Here is a 7,592-nt window from a genome sequence, read left to right as displayed (position 1 = left end):
TTATCAGCAGAAAGATTTAATTATGAAAAAAGCCAGAGAGCATTCAGAGCTCACATCAAAGGCAACAGGCTACAATTTTTCCATGACCTCACTGACCTAGCCTTAAAAAAAGAAAAGATATGAGGGAAATTACAGCAGCACTCAGGAAGGGAGATATCCTTTACAGATGGGGATCCCTATTTAAATTCTCATTCAGTTCCAAAATAAGTATAATGCATTAAGAGACTTTAAACAAGACAAAACATATACTCCGGTTGCTTGGGACACAACTCCCAACCTCAGCCATACAAGAGGATACTCCAGAGGTAGAAACCAAGGATAAAATGCTGGAAAAATCCTGGCAATGGTGATTCCCAAGAAAAGGAGGATAGGATAGGAAAAGAAAAGACAAAAATCTCTTGAACATAGTGACAATAGCAGAAGTGAAGCTGAACCAAAGGACTCGGATACCTGAGAAGTAACATAAAGATTATCCAGAAGGAACTTCCTGGGAGTCATCAAGAATGAAAAGTTATGCGGTAACTACCTTCATGTTAGAAAAAAGAAAACTGTGTGAGGTTTGTTTTAATTGGGATGATTATAACTTTGTGATAGCTGTGTTCTGTATTTCCAAAATTAGGGAAAATAAAGGACAAATAAGGGGGGATTGGGCAGGAGTGGTCCCAGAGATGGAGGAGATTGGAGAAAACAGAGTGGGGATGGGGAGGAGCCTTTATGGGGTCAGTCTAAATTCCCTTCATGTAACTCAAAGGATCAGATGGTAATTTCTCCCTAAGGCGAGGATTAAGGCCCCATAGGTGGAAAATGTCTCTCCTTTGGACTGCAAGAGAAGCAGTTCAAGAGTTCATGAGGCATGTATGGGGATTTAGATTTCAGCAAAGCACAATCATTTGGGGACTTATTTATGATATTTTGGTATTTTATTTTTGGATTTAAACTAAGGGGAAGGCAGGAGAGGGGAGGAAACTGGGAAGCAGTGAGGAAATTATTACAAGAAATAGATATGGAAGTTTGCAAATAGAAACCAAACCATATTCAGGCACACAACTGTGAATACACCGTAATTAGAAACAAGAAAGACATTGGCCACACAAGGGTTCATGCAATCACACAGCTAAGGAATCACAATAATTTCAAGTTTTTCAATAAGCTAAGTAATTATTCTCAATGGCTCTTTCTCTTAAAGAAATGTCTTTAAAGTTCAATCTTTCAGACTGTTGAAGAGAACTGAACCCATAAGGAAAGATATTACACATTTTATTCACACCCTCATCAGTTATATATTGAAACAGATGTAATGTTAATCTTTAAATCCCAGGCCTAGATTAACCAATGTGCACACTGAGCATTTGTATAGGGATCCCATCTGAGGGAGGCCTCTGACCATCAGATTTGGATATGTGGCATTATGACAGAGGTTCAGTGTCCCTCAGTTTTGGCCCAACCACCTCTCTGTCATGACAGGGGACAGCCAAATGTGTGTGAGTGGCATTCTGACCTGGTGCACAGGGGTCAGAGCACCATTCAGGCTTGGCCTGGCCACTTCTTTGTCATGACAGGGGAGAGGTGGGGGAGACAGCTGGGTCAAATTTGAAGGAAGCTGGGGCCCCCTGATTTCCATCGTGCACAGGGCCATCAAATTCTTTAATCCAGCACTGCTAAATTCTTAATGAAACAGACAAAGTCTGCAGAAACTGGCACCATTACATGGTCAGATCATGCACCATTGGAAGTAATATTTGTTAACCTAAGACCACTATTTTTGGAAATGACCTGCTTCCTTCTGGAAGACAAAGATTGGGTTGCAGCAATTAAAGAGGACATTATTCAATATTTTCAAATAAATGATAAAGATTAAAAAGTCATCTTCTCTGGGAGGCAGGTAAAGTAATTTTTAGGAGGCAGTTGAAAATCAGAGCCTCTCGACTGAAAAAAAGAGAGCTCAAGAAAAAATAAAACTAGAACAAGAGATTAAAAGATTATAAGACATTCATAAAAACACAAGCTTAAAAAAAGTATATCAACCATTAATTAATATAAGGGGGAAATTTAATATGTTGATAACAGATGCCACTGAAAAAGACCTTTGGAATACAGGGCATATAGCTTATCACTTCTATTTCCTTTTCGATAAAACATTAGCTTGAAAGCTTAAAAGGATTCAAAAGCAACATATTATTCCAACAATTAAAAACAATCAGCTACTTATTGTAAAAATCTCTATACCTCAGATACTCCACGTTCTGAAATTATTCAAAAATACCTGGAAGTTGCAGGCTTGTCAAAAATAAACAAAATTGATAAAGGTTAAAAAAATAATAGAAGAAGAAAATCTTAGAGGCAATAGCAAACATGAAAAGTGGTAAAACTCCAGGACCTGATGGCTTTCCATCTGCATTTTACAAGGTATTTAAGGAAGTATTAATGAGTCCCTTGAGAACTACCTTTCAATGCTATTCTGTTAGGGGAAAAACTTCCACAACCTACAAACAAAGTTGGAAAAGACATTACTTGTGCAGTTCTTATAGGCCCATATCACTGCTGGATCATGACAAAGATTTTAGCAAAAATACTAGCTAGCTGATTGTGCTCTGAGTATATATAAATCCAGATCAAAATAGATTCATTAAGGAGAGAAAAGTGTCAGACAATATTCAGAGCGTACCTGGAATCATCCACAATGCCAGATCAGAAAAAAAAAATTATTTTATCATCACTTGATGCAGAGAAAGCTTTTGATGAAACAAAGTTCCACTCAATTCTAAGTTCTATCCCATATGCACATTGGGCCCCCCGTCCTTAAACAGATAAGTGTTCTCTACATTAGCCCAAAAGTAGCTCTGCAAGTTAATGGAGTTAAATCTCCCCTACTGGAATTATGCAGAAGGACTAGGCAGGGATGTCCATTGTTGCCTTTACTTTTTGCATTGGCCCTGGAGCCTTTTGTACACAGGATACAGAACAATGACTATCACAGGAATAAAACTTGCAGGGACACAAAAGAAAATAGCTATATATGCAGATGATATATTATTTTTATCTAAACCAAATATTTCTCTAAAATTAGTATCTAAAGAAATCCATGTCTTTAGAGGAAAGCCTCTGGATTTAAAGTCAATAATACCAAATCTGAAATGCTAGCTATAAATTTGCCAAACTCGTAGAAGTCATTCATCCAGAAAACATTTGGGTACGAATAGGCAACAAATCCTGTAAGGTACATGGAAATTCAAATCTCAAACCTAGGAGAGCTCTATAATTTAAATTTCAAACCACTACTTCTGCAAATGAAAAAGATCTACATTGGTGGGGGAAGTGTACAATTGTTTGGTTGGGAAGAATAGCCACAGTCAAAATGAAAATTTTGCCAAAGATATCTATCTTGTTTCAAAATCTCTCTGTAATCACCCCAGATAAAACCATGGCAGGAATACAGAGGAAGATGTTAGAATTTACATGGAATAAAAAAAACCCAAGAGTGAATGCACATACTTTGTACAGATCCATTAAACGGGGTGTATTAGCTGTTCCACATATTCTATAGTATTATCAAGCCAGCTAGATCAAAAGACTAGTGAACTGGGGTGCTCTAACCCAGCCAAACACTGGGTCTTTAAATCAACAAGAAATTGTGGCAATGTAAAGATTGCCAGGCTACCATGAATTCATAAAAGCATCATGCCCTCTAGAAATGTATACACATCCTTTAGCATAGGCTACTCGATGGGTCTGGGTATGTTCTTTCTCCTTCCCAATGACACCCATTGTAAATAATCCATATCTTAACCCAAATCACAAACCAGAGAGCTTCTAAAGATTGGGAAAGCCATGGAATACAAATGGTTGTATTCATTTGTATAACCCAGCTATTCAGTAAAGAAACTTTTTTAACATATTTAGAGATCAAAACTAACTTCAGCTGGCCCACTCTCCCATGATATCAATGCTTTTAAGTTAGGGAATTACATTTCTTAACTCTCTAGAAAAGTTTATTCTTCTACAGACAGCTAACTTTAATAGAAGTGGTGTTTGGTCAATTAGGAAACAAAAAAATTATAACTAAGTTATAGCAATCTTTACAGACAACTTTCTAACCATAAAAAAAGTCCATATGTGATACTCTGGGGAAAGGATCTGGACAGACAAATTTCCTCCAGAGGAATGGATCTGATCTGCAAAAGATCAGCAATCTCAGTCTGTATCACAATAAGAAAAACCCTCCTATGGCTTCCTAGCAAAAATGGTCACACAAAAAAAAATGAAGAATTAATCTTTCATCTGCTAATAGCTGCAAGACTACTGATAGCCTCTCACTGGAAAAATAAAAATAGTCCAACTTTAAAGGAATGGTTCAAAAAATATAGGAGGTTGTTGTTATGGAAAATGTAAAGCACCAATTACAAACCCAGCAAAATAGACTGAGAACAAATAGTTACTTAGATATTTAGTTACCATTTATTCAATATTCAGACAAAGTACATTTGCCTGCAAAAATAACCACCATATCTGTCCAATTTGGGGGGAATATTAACATTTGATAGACGTGCCTGGTCTGTTAAATCAGAGATTTCACTCAATTTAATAAAATCACTACAAACAATGCCATGAGTGTTGTAATAATACTCACCTGCAGTATGGTTACAGCCTGTTAACAGAGAAAGCTGGTGACTGTGTTACTGTATAATGTCTCTTTAAACAAAAGCTTACTGTTGTAGTGATTGTTTTGTTTCTGATATTTACACGGCAAGGATTTGTAAACCTGTTAAAATGTCCTAAATAAATAGTAAAAGAAAAAAAGTGAACTTTTCTCCTTAAGAGATCAGAAATGCGGTCTCTAAAATTTAATTGCGTTTTAAAAGGCATATCATTTACCCAAGAGTACGGCAGCTCCTGCTCTCTTTTCCCTGATATAGATGCATAACAGGCAGTTTGGGGGATTATTTTTAGTTGGTTTAGGGCTGGTGAGAGGTGGCAGACTGGTGGCTCTGGAGACCAAAGACATCTACTTGCCTACAGAATAGTTAAAGGAGAAACAGCAGCAGTGCCAGCTTCCTCCACACCCCACACTACCCTGCAGACACTGTACATCAGAGGTGAACATTTACAATTGCTCAGTAACACAGGGTGGGAGTGGCTGTCCAACACCATAACCCACATGCCTGAACTAAGGGTAAACAATCATACAGGTCAGGAGTTAAAGGTAATAGGAGAATGTAGGCAGAATCAGACAGGATAAGTTGCCAGGTAAGGCCTGTGATGCAGAGAATCAAGAAGCAATGAGCCTGAATCCAAATCTCAGCTCTGAACACTCCTGTACTGATGGGAAGTTTATGGGCAGGTCTGAATTTTGCAGGATGGAGATTGTTATTTAGACTCTGACTATATATTAAAGTTTTATATTGCTGCCTATCCCCGTAGTATCTGAATGTCTTCCCGGTAAAAGCAATAGCATAATCCCAAGTGGACTTCGTGGTGTATGCTCGTGCCTTCTTTTATGTCTTGCACAGAACTGAGTGCACTGTCGGCACTGAACAAAGATAATTAATCATCATCTCTAGTTTTAAGAGACAGAAAGAGAAGTCAGATGGAGACAGGGAGGGGGCTAAAGATGCAGTTATGTGATAAAACAATGAGTGGAGATGGGCTTTTTTTTTTTTTTTTAGATCAGTGGTCTTGATCTGTCTAACATTTATTTGCATCTCCAGACTTTGCAGTGAAGCTGGAATAAACTCACCTTTCTGCATCAGTTTCAGGTCTGCCTTTGAGAGACAGGGAATGGCACTGACATGCAATGTCAGCAATCCAGGTCCTCCATTAATTCCTGGGGCAATGATGCTTATGGCCCATTTTATCAGGAACCAAGGTGGGTGGTAATGTGTTTTCCATGTTAATGCATGTGCACGTGGCATCAAACCCATCTGCCACGTGGATCCAGCTGGAAGTATGGGACTCACTTACATGCCTGATTTGCATGGGGAAGCAGGGAAGAAATGCACATCCTCTCTGCCATAAAGAGTTAGCGCACCTTATTCCATTTACCAGATGGCCGTTTAATGCAGGGCCCCTTTGAGACTGATTTGCCACTATCTTGAACCTTCTGCTCTTGTTCACACCTGTGCAAAGTGGATTTCAAATGCTACCAAATCAGTATTCCCCACCACACCTGTAATACACCCCCTTTGCACAGGTGTGAATGACCATGGATAGTGAAAGGCTATGGTCAAACAGTGCTGTAGGTAAGATTGAATCTGGGACTCTTCCCACCAAAGCAATAAAGATATGGGGATATTCGTGTACCTCTCTCTAAAGGTGCCCTCTATTTTTTTACTTTCACAGCTGATCTCCCCTTATGCTGGCCCTGGGTTAGAGCTGTCCTTTAAAGCTTTAGGAGCTTAGATGCTGAAAGGTGAGCTTTTTGGGGAAAACTTTTTTTCTTTTTGTGTCGCCCCATGGCCAATATAGATAGACCCCCACCTTCTTCCTGTGTATCCCGTAAACACATCTTCCTGGTGCCTAATGTAGAAAATGCGTCTGACAAAGATGCCACCTCTCTTACATCCAGCAGAGACTCCAGACATCACCTCCCTTGTACCCCATATAGTATCAGCCTCCCTTTGCACTAGGGGAAGGAGAAGCTTGGCTATTTGTCTGTCTGTTTCTACTTTTCTAATGGCTCCATCACCCTAGTCTCTAAGCAATAGATAAAACTAGGAAAGAAAACTCAACCAGAGAAGAACAGCAGATAAAATGAAATAAGACAGTCCCCCTGAGCACCCATTAGGTGCGGGGGAGGAAAATCATGAAACATGGAAGCAGAGCTGTTTCTTGCCCTACCCTTTGCCTGGCTGCAATGGCCTAATTGTTTACAGCGCTGACCCTGCTATATTTTTATCCTTTGCCTGTGATACTTCAGTATGTATCCAAGCAAGCAAGCAAACACAAAGAGCAGAAGAAAGTTCCTAGCACGGCTCTTACATTTGGGCTGGTCTCTGGATGCTGACTGCCAGCCCCTCTCAGTGTGACAGAGGAGAAACAAGTCATCCAGACCACCAGGGACCACATTTGCTGTTGCCTCGTCATTAGCCATCACTCTCACTTTTGAAGCTTGCCAAACAATGACAAATGCCTGACACTGGGGGAATTCAAGTGAGGACATCTCTTGTGCTTGTGTTAACATTGGTTCCACCCCCTACCCCCATGAAGGAGAGGCAGGGGAAGGAATAAGGAGGAGGGCTGGGCCATGGTAATAAAGGGGGAAAGGGGGGAGATCAAACAGGAAGAGACTGGTCAGTGAGAAGAAGAGAGTCCTGATGAACAGCCACCCATTCCAGTGCCTGCCTGTATTCCCAGCACACACCAGTCCATTGCAAAAGGGACTGTGCTGACATCCCAAATAGACTCTTCTATTTTCAGGGTTTTAGGACTTGGGTGTAAACATTCAGTCTACGATGTTTCTTGCTAAATCTGGCCTCAAGCATGTGTGTAGCTCATTTGCATTTTGTATGGTTCACCAATCTATTGCTCATGAAAGCTTGAGAGCCCTGGTGACAGAGATACTATAATTTAACCATAGACCAGATACAGCACAGGAA

Source organism: Lepidochelys kempii, chromosome 8 (assembly GCF_965140285.1).
Source record: "Lepidochelys kempii isolate rLepKem1 chromosome 8, rLepKem1.hap1, whole genome shotgun sequence".
Lineage (NCBI taxonomy): Eukaryota > Metazoa > Chordata > Testudines > Cheloniidae > Lepidochelys > Lepidochelys kempii.
Note: the sequence above shows the minus strand (reverse complement) of the source record.